Here is a 15,274-nt window from a genome sequence, read left to right as displayed (position 1 = left end):
TGCTGCTATAGAAACTCCCCTGGGTGACTGCACTGCTTTTCTTTTTCCTTGCATTTCTAAAATGTTGATCCTCAATGGTGTTTTTTATTTTTATTTTTTTGGTCCTTTTGCAGTTTGCTCCACTTAGTAGCAACTACTGCATTACTGCTTTACCCTTGCTTAGTGAAGAGCACCGCTACACAAACAGCTATCATTACAGATAACAGGCATCATAAAAGAGTTTGCCATATGCCTTGTCAGCTGTCCAAACTGATGACACAATTCTTTTACAGCAGTCTGTGTAGTTCTTAGGAGATATATACGTGTTGGGAAGTAGCAATTCATTAGCATTTCTTTAAGTGTAATGCTAGTTAACAAAATTTTAAAGACTGATTAAATATGAGCTCAATATTAGCTTAATTTTAAATTACTATTTAAAAATTGTAATTCTGACTTATCCAAGAGAGAACATGTACTGGCTAGAAAATCACACAAAAATAGTTTATTTACACAAGACATTCCCTTCTTTCAGTTCACTTTTTCAGTGCTTGCGCTTTCCCCCCTGTCTCAGGATAATACAAATGACAGCAACATGGGGAATGGTCTCTCTCCTTTTCCAGAATCACTGACAGTCTTGAGTAGGAGCAGAAGGACCAAATGCACTTTCCATTGCTACCCAACTAAATGGAAAAAAATTACAAAATTTTGAAATGGTGTAGCGTGCAGTGCCATACTGCTGTCCTACCAGGGTGCCTTACATAGTTCATGTCAGCTACACCAAAAGGCTATCCTCACTACCAAAATGACTGTATCTTCTGCACACATCCATCCTCACACTCACAGCTGCAACCATTGTTTCAAGAAGCCTTGGGTGTAGCAAGCATGGATACGTACACCGTGCCCAGTCCATGGGCCCTCACCTCTAAAAGAAGAAGGCAGCTGCTGCTAGGCTAATCCCTGCAGTTCATTCCTAGCGCCCTGCCTGCCAGAGACCGTTTGGAAAGGGAACAAGCTGCATGCTGGAGAAGCTGTTTCAGCAGAGACGGAGTATTTCTTGGCATCTTACTTGTGAACATATGGAGAAAGTCTGACCTGACCTGGCATAGCAGGGTTGCATGACCTCTATGTGAATAGATCCACCACCATCAGGATAGTTCATTCAGCTCACAACTTGCTCTGAGGGCTCCCAGGATAAAAGGGCTACCAGAAGACTACTGCAGGTGGAATTAACTGTCCTAAATTGAGGGTAGGTGAGACGCTGAGCACCTTGTCCACAGTGCAAGGCCAACATGTACAGCTGGCTGATGTGGCAATAAACAAACCCTTTGAGATGGACAAGTCACATTGGTACAAGCAAATCTTTTCTTGGGAGACTTTTCATTAACTGGACAGCTGCCCAGCCTGTATGGGCTCAAAGCAGGTAAACAGCTGAGCAACTTCTGCTCTCAAGAAAGTCAATGAAAGCAGCCTCCAGAGGGTTGAGTAACATCTTGCAAATGGGTTCATAGCAAGTGAATGACTTTAAAAATAAAGCTACATAAAATGCACTTTTTTGCACTTTTCTTTCAAAGCAATGCCATCAGAGACTGGATTACCTTGAGTCTCAGCTGTTTGGAAAACTGGTTACTTTTCATCTTGTCCTCCAGAATTTAAAATTAGCACATAAAAAGCAAGACTCTAGGATCACAGTTTTCAAAAGAGACTTCTAAATATTGCTGTAGCTTCTGATATCCATTTCATATCTGCTCAAACTTGCTGAGAGCCTGAAGCAGAAACTGAGACACAGATAAGTGTAAATCATCTCTACTATGTACAGACAGTATCCAAGCTAAACCCAAAACAGAAATTGATTTTGTTATCTACTTCACTGATCAAAGCTTACAAACTGTATCATTAAGGTCCTTATCAGTTGCTAGAGTTATAACAAGACAGAAGATTTACTGTTATGATTGTAACTCTGGTAAACATACAAATAATCAAAACTTATCTTAAAATGAGAAACTACAGAATTGTTCTCAAGCAAGTTAAGACAAAAATAAGAGCCAGAATTGTTTCAGCAATAAAAATAAAATAAAATAAAGCAAAATTACACACCCATACAATTCTAACTAAGGAGATGCCTCCTATACTACGTAGTCCTGTTGGAAATCCAATTTATTGCTTTCTTGTCCTTTCACTAGTACACACAGAACCATGTAAATTGGCAACAATCTGTGTCCAAGTGTCCGTCTCAAAGCAAGTCCAACTGAGTTCTGCCTACCTCCAAGGAGGCTTCCATAGCCTTTCTAGACATATGCTCCAGTCATTTTACCCTTGGTAATTTTTTCCCCCTACTTAGTCTTAATTTCCCGTGTTTCACTTTGTTCTGGGGCTTCTGGTCCTTTCAGTACACACCTCTGAGAAGAATTTGAGAAGAATGCCCTTGATAGTTGAAGACAGCAATAAGACTTCCCATCAGCCATCTTTTTTATGTCGAACAAACCTGTTTTTCCCAGCCTCACCTTATACATTCTCATATATACTCCAGCTCCCCCGGTAGCCCTCTGTTGGACTTGGTCCAGCATATCAGTGCTTTTCCTTTTCTGGGGAGCCCCAAACTGTTCATGGTTCTCCCAGCGTGGTCTCAAAAGTGCCAAATAAAGGGGAACGACCTGCTGGCTACACTTGCTAACACTGACTGGGACAGGACTGCCTGCCTTTCTTGCAAGTGCATGCTGCTGACATGCACAAGTGATTGTCCATGAGTACCTTCAACACCTACAAAGTTGCTTGCTAGCCAGCTGGCTTCCCAGTCTGTGCACAATGTTCTCTCCCCAGATGCAGGACTCTGCATTTAATTCTGCAATAAAACAAGGGGTAGCATTTACAGTCTTTGCGTGGAAACTGGGTTACTTCAGCCTCTTCCATACCACTCAACTTTGAAGGAATAGCAGCATTACATATTGCCATGTATTCTTTTACAGTATGGGGTGTATGGGGAAGGGAGGGGCGGTAATGACTGGATAAAACTAGGTACCTTTACTGCAATGAATAATAAAAAATCTAGAAGAAAGGTTCCAAACCTCAAATATATAATATAAAACAAAGCTATACAGTATAGTAAAATAGTATAAAGAAATATGCATTACTACTGAAATATCCCACTGTGTTGTATTTACAGCCTGTACATTTAAAAAGGCAGCCAATGTAACTCCTAGCATCAGTACTTTCCAGGAAGAAAAGATTGAATTTTTAAAATGTTCAGGAAGAAAACATTGAAATTTATTTTCATGAAGGAAAAAGGAATAGCCATCAAGAGTGGATTCAGACAGCCATTGGAGCCTTGGAGTCTATTTTTCTGCCTTCTCATTTCTAGTGCCCGAATAATATCACAGCTCAATTCTTCTGAAGCAGAAAAAAATGGGAAAATTCATCTCAGGATTGCTCACATTCCTTCCATTGCAGCTGAGGTGTATCATTTTCACAAATGGGAAGAAAATGTACAGTATCAGCACATCAGGACCTAAACATGCCATTATCCCACAGCATCCACAACACATCTGATGGTCAAGAGGAGTGACAAGTAAGAATCAGCTGCTGCACTACCATCTTTCATTGCAAAGAATCAGTCCTTCCCAATGCTCAAATCAAACTATATATGTGAGACTAGAAGGTACTAAAGAAATGGGGAGAGATAACATTATAGTGAATAATGGACTAGAAAGAGAAATAGTCCAATATTCAGAAGTTATATAGGAAATTCATGAGACAATTGACCACTAGATATTAACACCTCCAGAAGAGAACAGGAGATGGTGTCCTCCTCTTTCTCTTTCACATATCTCATTAACCATTTCAAATGCTGTGGCTTGGCAGTGGTGTCTCTGCTCCTCATTTCCAGAGACACTGTACATCACTGAAACACTGTATTTACACATACTGCTGATAGAATAATGCCTCTCTGCTCCTCCTTGCAAGGGAACTGTGGCTACAGAATAGCAATTTACCTCTCCATTTTTCTCTTCCCTTTTTCCTTCTTTTCCTTCCACCCTCCAATCTGGTTATTTTTGGACTGCCAGTTGGGATTATTGCTCTTTTTCCCTGCTAAAATAAAAACAAACAACAGTTACACTTCAGATTCTGCGCTTAAGCACGAGATCTGTCTCCAGCATTAAACAGTCACATTTTCTTGCCTGAGGTGCAATGCAATCTCCTATGACACCAACTAAAACAAGCCTTGCAAGTGAGGGAAAATTCTGCTTCTGGATTCAGATGCACAGTTTTCTAACTGCACTGGTAACTACCTACCCATGCAGAGTGCTGCCCTGAGAACTCAGCAGGGGCTGACATTTGCCTAGTCTTAGAGTCTGAGAAATCAGTCTTTCTGAGGTGAACTACAACAGCTATTCAGAATACATACAGCCAAATTAGAATATCTGTATTCTAAAGCAGCCTTTCTGTTTGATACATCTTCTTAATTTCAGACCACCTTTAACTGCATTTTGCTTTTTTTTCCAAACTCCTTAAAGCTTACTACTTGTAAGTGCTATATTTGTAAGGAACTTAGCACCTACAAAATACTATACGATGTAGTAGTGTGTCTCACCTCTAAATTTTAGTCTGAAGGATTGAAAATGTGACACTTTTGCAGGAGGCAAAGCAAAAGACGTCCCCCCTCCCCAGTCTCATATTGTCACACATGAAGGCCCAGATGAAATCAGACTCAAGGTTTCTTAATGTAGGTAATATCAAACATTCCCCAAATTAAAGAGAGATATGAAAAAAGTGTTATTCAAATGCTCATTTCCCCTTCTTATTTTTTCTTCATCAAAGTGCTCTCAACTATAAAAGATTTCCAGTATGTTAAAAAAAATCCATTTTATTTTGTAAAATTCAATATGGCAAAGAGCTAACAGGAATTGAAAGGAGACGAGACTAAGTATTACAATAAAAATCATTGCTTTCCTACTCTAGAGAATAAGGCAATTTGTATATACATAATTTTTCCTACTTTTCCATACGCTGATTATAAAGGGATAAATGGGGTGGAGTCCTGAGCTGTCCAAGATACCAACCTGGCTTTCCTTCTGCAAGGCAGAGCCACATTGAACTTCCAGAAATGATATGGGCAACTACCTGACAAAAATACTTTTTATTTTCAGGATGGTAGGTGAAATGCAACCAACATACAATAGATTTTCAGCAGAGCAAGGCTCAAAGGTATTGTGGGAATGAGAACTGCTTAAGAAGATGGTGGAGAAGACAAATGTCCTTACAATACTGGGAGAAAAAAAAAAGCTTTCAAACTCCATGAAGCAGAGTAATGACCACTTCATCTTTCTGAAAGGGATTCTGTTAATAAAGCACTTGACTCAGAAACTTAGAAAAGGCATCTTTCAAGATATAGCAGTCTAAATTTCATGCATAAAAATTATCCAGTCACAGCAGGGTCTCTACACAATCTGTTTGTGACTACTTTCTGATAGAACGTAGCTACAACGCCATTGGCTCAAAGGAGACAAGTTTTAGACTGGCAGCTGCTAACCTGAAAAATATCTACAATGTTCATGGAAACAGCTATATTTCAAACCAACATAATCACCTCATGTAAATGAATAACAGGATGTGATCTGTATTGTTAGACTTAAAATTTCTCCTGGAAAATAAATGCCATTCTATGTACATAGCTGTTAATGAGCACTCAGTAAGGGGACTGATTACGAAGGAATTCTCACTATTTTAAAGACTTTAAGCACCACATTTAAAACAATAACCTTTAGGAATACATGTAACTCCTTTCCACAGGTGTTTTGTGGGCCCTGCCATGTACTATTACAGCCTTACCGTATGCATGCATAATTTTAGCAACTAGAGTTTGACACATAACTTTGCATAAATTAATGTTTGTAGATTCTGACATGTTCTAAAACCTTTTTGTTGCTCAATTTATTTATTCCTGGCATAAGATTACCAACCACTTGTGCTTACATCACAGTGAATTCTACAGCCATATTACACTGAAGAATTCAGTCCAACTATCTGACTAAGTACCTAACACAGTATTCCAGTTTGATGTAAGTGTAAATGTCATTTCTGTGTTCTCCAGCTGTGCTTCCAGAGGGTCAGTTAAATAAAAGATCATACAGACTTTATCATACTTGAAGTTTATGAAAACTTTTTAACTGTGTTTGAACTAACATAAGATCTTTCATTTGTAGGTTTATAAGACTGGTATCCCGATTTGGATATCCTGAGCATATCTGAAGCTTAGCAAAGGTGATACCTTTCAACTTAACTGCTGCTATCAGAAAATGAACGTAATATTTATAACCAGAACTGAAGGTGTGCCTGTATCACACAATGAGCCAGTTATCTGCAATCTGAGTCAGAAGTCCACATGACACCACGCAGGTCCACTGCACATGCAATGGTTGAAGTCTCTGGAAGCTGCATGGTTGTCCTGGTAGGACTTCTTTGCTCAGGTACCTTGTTGCACAGAAGAAGTTATGTCTCACCAGTTCCTTCCCTTCATGATGGTGCAACCATCTGCTCCATCACTGTTTATAACTCTATTACACAAAGTTTCATTGGTTAGCCTCTTGTTCTTCTCCCACTTTCTTAGGGCTAATAATGTATTGTTTATTTTATTACATTATTTTGTCAATAATAGAGTGATAGGAAAGGGAGTAATGGTTTTAAAATAAAAAAGTGTAGATTTAGATTAGATATAAGAAAGAAATTCTTCAAAGGGTGTTGAGGCACTGGCGCAGGCTGCCCAGAGAAGCTGTGGATGCCCCATCCCTGGAGGTGTTCAAGGCCAGGTTGGATGGGGTTTAGAGCAACCTGGTCTAGTGGGAGGTGTCCCTGCCTATGGCAGGGGGCCTGGAATTAGGTGATCTTTAAGTCCCTTCCAACCCAAACCATTATGTGATTCTATGATTCTAGGATTGTAAGGAGCAAAAAGGCAATGTATATAACCATCGCTGTTATATTGCAATTAAGTGCCCAAATTTAGGAATTGGAAAAAAATCAAAAGCAAATATGAAGCTTATTAAGTCTAATAAATAATTAAAACTCCCCAAAATAACTTCAGAGAGGTTAGTAAGTCAACTCTGAAAAGGTATGGGATACCATCCCGCTGCTTCTGTAAGCTTACTGTGCCCTCTGTTGATCATTACGATATTCTTTACAACTATGTGGGGACACATTCTTTCCTAAGGACATGTGTCCTTTTCAGGACAGTTTGCAGCTAGCTAGCCAACAAAACACAGCTGCACAGGTAAAGACCTTGTGGTTACAGTGCCCTTTCCCTACTTTATGCTGAGCTTGGAAGAAATGCACAGTGAATATTGCAACAGCTTACAGAAAGAAAATGACTGTTAAAACATCTCAATACTTCCCTGAAAACCTGCATTCTTTCTCTTTAACTACAGAATTGCTACATGATACCAAATTAGAGCAAAGAAAATCAACCAGCCTTTCTCATATACAGGATGCCCTGGACAAGACTTTTAGTGTAATTTTTCAAGTGCTCAGAACTCGGTACACCATGGAATTAGTGGACGTAGTACTTTGACTATGCAATGCTGAATGATTTGGAATAAAATGGACCTATAAATTCATTTACACATGCACTCCAATATTATTATAGACATAGAAATACTAGTGGAATATAATTTTTATGCCTCAGATCCATAGATATAAATATGATGTTTGCTTATCTGCATTGAAATGGCCATAACTGATACTGCATTTTTTTTCCCCACTAAAAGTATTCTGGAAGGAAGAGAGGGATCTGAACATCTTTCCAAGGTGTATTCTCACACTTGCTGAGTTTATCTGAGGAAGTAAAGAAGGTGAGAATTTTACTCCCTGATACTACACAGTCGGACACACAATTTGTTCTGAGAGTGTTTGAAAATGTTAAAGATTGAAGCGTATCACTTTCTAAAAGTATTTATAGAATTTCATTTGTTACATAACAGTTTTGGCCAATTTTTCCAAAAGCTCCAAGTAGTGACACCAAACTTTAATTTCTGTCACATTCTTTCATATAGCCCAATTTGTTCAAGCTTAACTACTGCTACTTATGATACACTTCTTATTCGCCTTCCTATCAGAAACTCTGCTGGTTGTAGTCCTGAGACACAAACAGTATTGACTGATATGTGACAGATAAGTCCATCAATACATTATTAAAAAAAATAATAAAAAAGCCTTAAAACCTTCACTGCTGTTCTTAAACATCTGACTGGTGGAAGGGTAGAACAGCCTAATATTATGCTCATGTTGACATTTTGCATTTTGTGTAAATCCTAAGTTGACTGTATACAAATAATTTTTTTTTTTATGCTGTTGAAAATGTATTTATTTGCTCTCATCCAGAGCTACCACTCCCTTTTGGATGCCTTTGCATGCAAAATGTCTTTCTACTGATCTCTTGCATACATGTCTTGCCACTTGGTAGACTGTTTCTGCACTTCAAGGCTTAGTGTTTTGCTACATCTTCTACAGTTTCCAGTTGTGAACTTTACATTTATGCTGTAGGGTGTATTTGCTCCAGCTGCTTTTACATGAACATCTCTTTTGTCTTTCTTGTATCAGTATTCTCTGAGACTGTCTTCTGTCTAATGCTGTCATCCTGAAGACATTTATTTGCAGTTACTTGAATGCCCGAATTTGCTATAGTTTCTGCTGAGTCCAATTTACTCTGTGCAGATTATAAAAAGGTGCTTCTTTTGTCAATGTGCTTTTCTGTCTCTTGTCAGTTTTTAAGAGTTGGATGTCAATTCATATCTTTTCAAATATTAACAATTTTTTTCTTTCTCCCTATAATTCTCTTTCAGACGTAATATTCTTTTTGCCTATAAAAGTGCATTAAAATGTTTTCCTCACTTTGCTAAGAAGACATCTTTCATAATGTAGTTAGTGAGTTCCTTCCTCTAGAAATTCCTTGTTTTGTCTTTCTCATGACTGCAACACCAGAAACCCTACTGCCACCCCAAACCAAACAAACACAAACAAGATGACGGAAACACTTCCGCTATCTCGAAAACCTTGTACTCTGCTGCTGTACATGCAAGGATAAAAAGTTTCTTTCAAAAATAATAAAAAAGCCAATTTTAGAAAAGACTTACTTTTCCTCAAGCGACAGTTTATTGAACTAGACCCGTCAAAGACTGAAGTGACAATAATGCACACAGTAACTACATTCCCACAGTACAGTTGTGCATTTATTCAAAAGGACTTTGAAATGAGAGAGCAGAGATCTGAACACATAAATTGTCTGATAAAAAGCACAGGAGTAAAGTATCCATTTTTAGAATTACATATTCTAGATCAAAAGTTGCATAGGATTTAGAATATATGTCATACTACTATGGAGGCAAAACCACAATTCTTTCTGCATCTGACTACCTTCACAGTGAAATTTAGTTCAACCATGTACTTCTACAAACTAATAACTAACTTCAAAATTTTCAAGTTTTTTCACATTTTATATTTAAATAGGAATTTGTACACAAACAATGGCTACATTACTAATGCAGCATTAACAGCCCCATGCAGATACCAACAGATCAGAACTATTTGTGCAATTTTCTCCCAGTACCAAGAGGTTTAAGGACAAACTGACCCTAATTCCATCTAAATAACGCTAAACACATATTAAAAAAAACAAACACAACTTAATTTGGAACCCTGAAGAGCTTACAAAATCACGGCTACAACTTTCACAGTGAAAATGAATGCATTATTCCCAAGTCCACAGTTGAAAGCTTAGTTTTGAGAAGTATATAACAGTGTCTTCAAGAAAACCATCTCCGCATTACATTAGCAGTTTGATCAATATGTATTCCAAACTACATTATGTCACTTTAACCTAGAGAGAAATACCAGCCCTTTGGACACAGAATCTGAGCACACTGCTGTCCTAATACTGTGATTAATGCTGTGAGCTACACCCTGCCTAGCCTTCCTAATCTCTGGGCTTTCTAATTTATAGCAGAGATGGATATGCTATCAGTAGGGAATTATGAGGATTACTAGCTGTTTATCTCTCCTTTGCAGAGACACTTTCCTACTTATGGAATTACCATAAACCCTCCAAACCCTCCAGCTACAGTGCTACTACTGTACTTACCCAGAAGTCTAGCTACCCTATTGGGTGCAAAATGTTTTGGTAGCCAAATTATTAGTAAATATTGGAGTCAATGGAGTTTTTTTTTTTTTTTTTTTTTTTTGGTAAATGATTTGAACACACTGTCAAGACCTGTCATGTAACTTCAGTGGTAATTTGTCTGCAGGTTATCTTTCACTCCCTTGAAATCCAGTGCTGTGATCTTGTCTACACTAATTAGAGTTTAGCATTAAGGCTTGGAGGTTGCCCTCAAGCATCACCACAGGTTAAACCATTAAACACGTATGCCAAGTCATTTCTGTATTAGCAGCAAGTTACATAACCCATTGCAAAATATTAATTTTTGCAGTCACCAAGAATGTTACTAACTTTCCTACAATCTGAAAATTAAGGGTTTCCCCAGTGCTTTGATAAAACGTCTTTATGCTATCGGGCAGAAGTTTTGCTGGTAGGTGAAACTAATAAAAGATTTTGAAGGAGAATAGATACATTATTTTTCTTTATTTTCCTGAAGAAGGAAAAAAGAAAGGGATATTGTTACATTTGTTATTTCACTGACTTTTAAAACCTGAATCTTTATAAAACAACTTTGCTTATTTCAAAAGAAGTTTAAGAATGAGAACCATCTATAAGACAAATGTTAGTCCTTGTATAGAATACTTTTAATATTTACTAGTGGCTTCCAACCACACCTTTTAAACATGGACTGCATTTATAGTCAGAGTACTCAGTCAGGGCATCTCTATAACCAAAGTTTAATTGAGTGACCATTTCAGCACTAATATTCAGCTAATTTGTAACTACTTAACATTGCTTAGATACAAATTTTAACATAACCTTATACATAAGGGGCTCTTGCTGAACTCCTCAACATCTGCCATTCAAATAAAACCCTGTCCTTACTACTTTACCAGCCTGGTAAGTAGGAGACATTAAGAACAGTTAATTTAAACATTGCTGAGTCTCTAAGTCTATGCATCAGAATAGGTGCATGAATATTTTTAAACATAATAAAAAGATGTACAACACAGATACTTCCACAAATGAAGTCACAACATACTATCTTGGATTGTCATTGTACGGTCATGTATTTGTCTATGCTTACCTTACATTCAAAGACTGTAACAAAAGAAAAATGTTAAAATATAATTATTGGCTAAAATAAGAACTGTCTTATTGTCTACATTATCTTCAATAACTTTTGTTTCTTGTACCTACACACATAATTTATTTCATTTTCTTAATACTAAATAAAACAAACAAATAATAATAATGATAAAAAAAACCCCACAAAATCCAAACTGCTTCATTCCTGAATTCCTTTCAGAACATTATAAAATGTCTCAACACAAAACCACACAGGTGTACTCATTCAGGTTTCTCCTTCATCTTGTAATAAGAAACAAAAATATAATTACCAAAATGGAGAACCACCACCTAGGAACTAGATGTTCTACCAGCACAGTCTAACTCACAATTGTGTGATCCCCATCATGCAAGCTTCTGCAGCTTTATGTCATTATCTAATCTCTGGCCAGATCCTCAGTGATTATAAAACATCAGAGAATCATTATATCTCTGTGCTTAGTTTTATTCCTACATTTTTTTTTTTTTTTTTTTTTTTTTAGCATTTCCTCAGCCATCTGCTGCAGCACAGGTCCTCAGCTGCCTGTTAGGACAATCTTGGCTGGTGATGGTGAATTCCCTACCATCACAGTGGCTTTGTACAATGAAAATACTTTGATCTTGCCATACCTATGAACACCAATTTTTGTCTGTGAGGGAAGGAAATGATTTTGAATGAAGTAGCTTGGCTGAAGAGAAGGGTATCTATACGAAATTTAACAACATATATAGAGAGGAGGTCACATTAACTACCTAGTCCAGTCTCACACCCTGTGAAAACCTGCTAACAAAAGGGATACCATGGGTTAGCCAAGAATGTTTCATTGAGCTATATTAAGACTGTGCCTTGGTGTACTGTCATGTTCTATCAACAGAATGAAATCACCTTATTTTCTTCTGTCTTGGGTTTGTTTGGTTTGCTGGCAGGGCATGCTGAAACATGCCAGGTTATTTGGATTTATCAAGGCAGATTTGGCTAGATACATAGAGGCAAAATAGGGAAGCTTTCCAACATGTTCTTGAAATTTAATAGCACATTTACACAAGACATGAGGATTTTATTTAAAAATTAATTATTTAAATCAGAGTTGTATTTGATGAGATGTAGATAAGTATATTATTAATACAACTCACACATATTTCAAGCACACATTACCCTGGTCCCACTAAAATTGTTCTTGTCAGTTCTGATGTTTGTATTCCAACATTTATTTCCCATATTCCCATCTCTGACAGTGTTACGAAGGCTTGTGCAGTTAAAGGGGATGTAGCACATGGTTAACTTACAACAGTGGTACTACCTTTAAATAGAATAGAATAGAATAGAATAGAATAGAATAGAATAGAATAGAATAGAACAGAACAGAACAGAACAGAACAGTTGTAAGGGACCTTCAAAGATCATCTAGTCCAACTGCATGTCCTGCTCATGGATAACCAAAAGTTAAAGCATATTATTGAGCCTGTTCCAGTGAATTTTTCCTAATGTCCAGTCTAAGAACCATTTAAAAATCTGTTGCAAATAAGAATGCATCTTGTGATATTTTTAAAATGATAAATTACTCCCTTAAATCCTTAGAATGTTAGAAATGACAATTATTCTACTGCACTAGAGAACTGAAAAAAAGAAAAAGAAAATATTTGATTTTTACATTTTTCTATTTAACAATTTCTACTGTTGTTGCTATTGCTCTAAATACTTGTAGATTAATTAAAGTTCATGTTTTTCATCAAAACTGAAGTGCTCTGTTTAACAATTAAGAGCCACTACCTCTGTCTTCACTGCAATTAATTCATTATGGGAAAGTAATTCCCCTATATTTTCAAACCCTAAATAAGTGAAATAAATACTCATGAAAAAGAAAAACAAAGAGGTAAGTCTTACTGAGTAACAAAATGAGGACCCTGGTCTGGCAAGAATACAAGTTCTTGTGGTATGTACTTATGGTAAGCACTTATATGCTTAAAAGCAATATTCCATTATGAAAAATGACTGACATTACTAATTTTTTTCTCATTATTTGCACAAAATTGGAAATGAGGCACTGTCACTATGAAAGGAATTCAAAGAGACACCTTCTTATTACCCTCCTAGCCTATGTCACAGCACTGTCTATTTTATTTATTACTTCACTGAGCTGGGCTTCCCAAAACAAGTAAGCTGATAGAATTACTACCAAGCAGTTGCCAACATTATGATAAATATTATTACAAACTAGTGCTTCTCATAGAACACAGACATAAAACAGATTTTCTTTGATATGAGTTGCAAAATTGCCTCCTTGGCTCAGATGCTAGCCACTGCTTGAAGAACATTGCCTGGCTCTGAAGATAAAGTTTATTCACTGATCCTTCCTGGCTGAGTCCACCATATTCTTACCTCCATATTATCAAAGAATGTTGGCATTGAGGATGTCTTTCTAGAAAAATCTGCACTCTGCTAAACCAAAATCATCCACACCTTATTCATGGCTATTACTTCATTTCCTCTCCCTTCCCTTCCCTGACACCCAGTCACTCTTCCTCCCCACTCCGTTTATGGGCTTCAGTTAAAGGTTTATAGACAGAAAATTACTTTAGAAATATTACACTTAAAATGAAGGATCCATTGGTGTAAAATATCACAAATTTGTGATAGGAAGGAAGTAAAGGAGTTGCATTTTCTCTTTGCAGAACTTCAAATCTTACAGATGGAAGTCGAAAACTGAAAACATAAAACAAAAAGACTATACTGTCTAGCAAGAGTGACATGTTGATTAAGGAAGAAAATATCATAAAAATAAACCATTCCTTGTTATAAAATATTCAGAACAGACAGGTTAAATGAGGTAAAAACTGTAATCAAAATTGTATCCATCAAGCTGGAAAGTTTGGCAAAGAAAACTAAAAGAGGAGTTCTCTTCTGGGGTGAGAATAATGCAACACTGAACACAGCAGCAGTGAGAAGATGAAAGCCTATTTAATGTAGATTATATAATGCTGTATAGTCAATCATAAAAGAGAGCTTTCTTAAAGTTAGAAGCATTAGTGTTAGTGGATGCATTCAGCTGAAGCAGAAAAACAAGCTCTTTGTTCCTCACAAGAGTTGCACAGTGGAATCTGCAGTGGTACCCGCTTCTGTTGCCGTTTGGAAACAGAGATGAGTAAGAGTCTTGGCAGAAAATGGAAGAGGCACCTGCAAGAATAAGTCTAGAAAGCTTTTATTTTATTTGACCTCTCAGCTATGGTTGGTATCACTCACTAAGGTAATAAAGGTGAACAAACACATTCTTCCAAGCTGCTGTGCAGCTTTATCCTCACATTCAATCAAAATTTTTGTGCCATAGCCAAGTTGTTTCCTTTACAGTAGAATTTTGCCTCAGAGCTATTTTTAATCAATAGAGAAAAAATCAATGGACTAGACTCAGAATGATAAAATATCAGATTTTTCTTGTGATACCACCTTCACGTATGGATGACACCTAGCAAGACCATCAGCCACTGATGAAGCTTGTGTTGAATTCATACTCAGTGCTTAGAAATCACCCACTATAAAGTCAGATTTACACTTTTAAGTCCAGAGACTTCATAAAATAAAATAAATGACTCTCAAAGCGATTTCCTTTTCTTTGCGAAAACCTTACCAAATTTAATTCTTTTACATACATTAGTTATGCTAACAAAAGGCATCCTATATTTTTTTCATCTTACCATACGAAAAAAAAAAGCAATACTATAAAGCATGCAAATGACATGTTGCAAGACAAGATGGCATGTACCACAGGGGCACACTGTGGGGTTCTGTGATATTCATTCATGTTTCTGTAAAACTTAATTTATCTATTAGCAAATAAATAGGAACTGTTAATACTCAGGAGGCATTCACTCAGGAAGTTAGAGTGGCCTAGGTTTTTATAGTTCATTAATGAAGAGTGCATTTTACAATTCATCATCTTATGCAACAGCCTATACACTATGCTTTCTTGGGATGATAGAAGCTGCTTTATGCCACTGTAGCAGCAAAACAAAAACAAAAACAAACAAGCAAACAAACAAAAAAACCAGACCAAACCA

The 15,274-nt window shown here is 36.9% G+C and overlaps 1 protein-coding gene across 5 annotated transcripts in view; it reads right to left on the bottom strand.

Moving 5' to 3' along the window:
• DLGAP1 (DLG associated protein 1) overlaps nt 1-15,274 on the bottom strand; it is a 413,506-nt gene that overhangs the window by 299,875 nt on the left and 98,357 nt on the right. The window contains exon 2 of one of the 5 annotated variants that reach the window (XM_066992807.1): nt 3,966-4,062. The exons of the other annotated variants lie outside the window; for them this stretch is intronic. The gene's annotated coding sequence lies outside the window, so the exon portion shown is untranslated. The remainder of the gene's footprint in view (nt 1-3,965; nt 4,063-15,274) is intronic. 5 annotated transcript variants of the gene reach the window in all.

The sequence above is a fragment of the Anser cygnoides genome, chromosome 2, assembly GCF_040182565.1.
Source record: "Anser cygnoides isolate HZ-2024a breed goose chromosome 2, Taihu_goose_T2T_genome, whole genome shotgun sequence".
NCBI classification, from domain to species: Eukaryota; Metazoa; Chordata; class Aves; order Anseriformes; family Anatidae; genus Anser; species Anser cygnoides.
The sequence above is the reverse complement of the archived record's forward strand: the minus strand, read 5'-3'. Positions and strand labels throughout refer to the sequence as shown.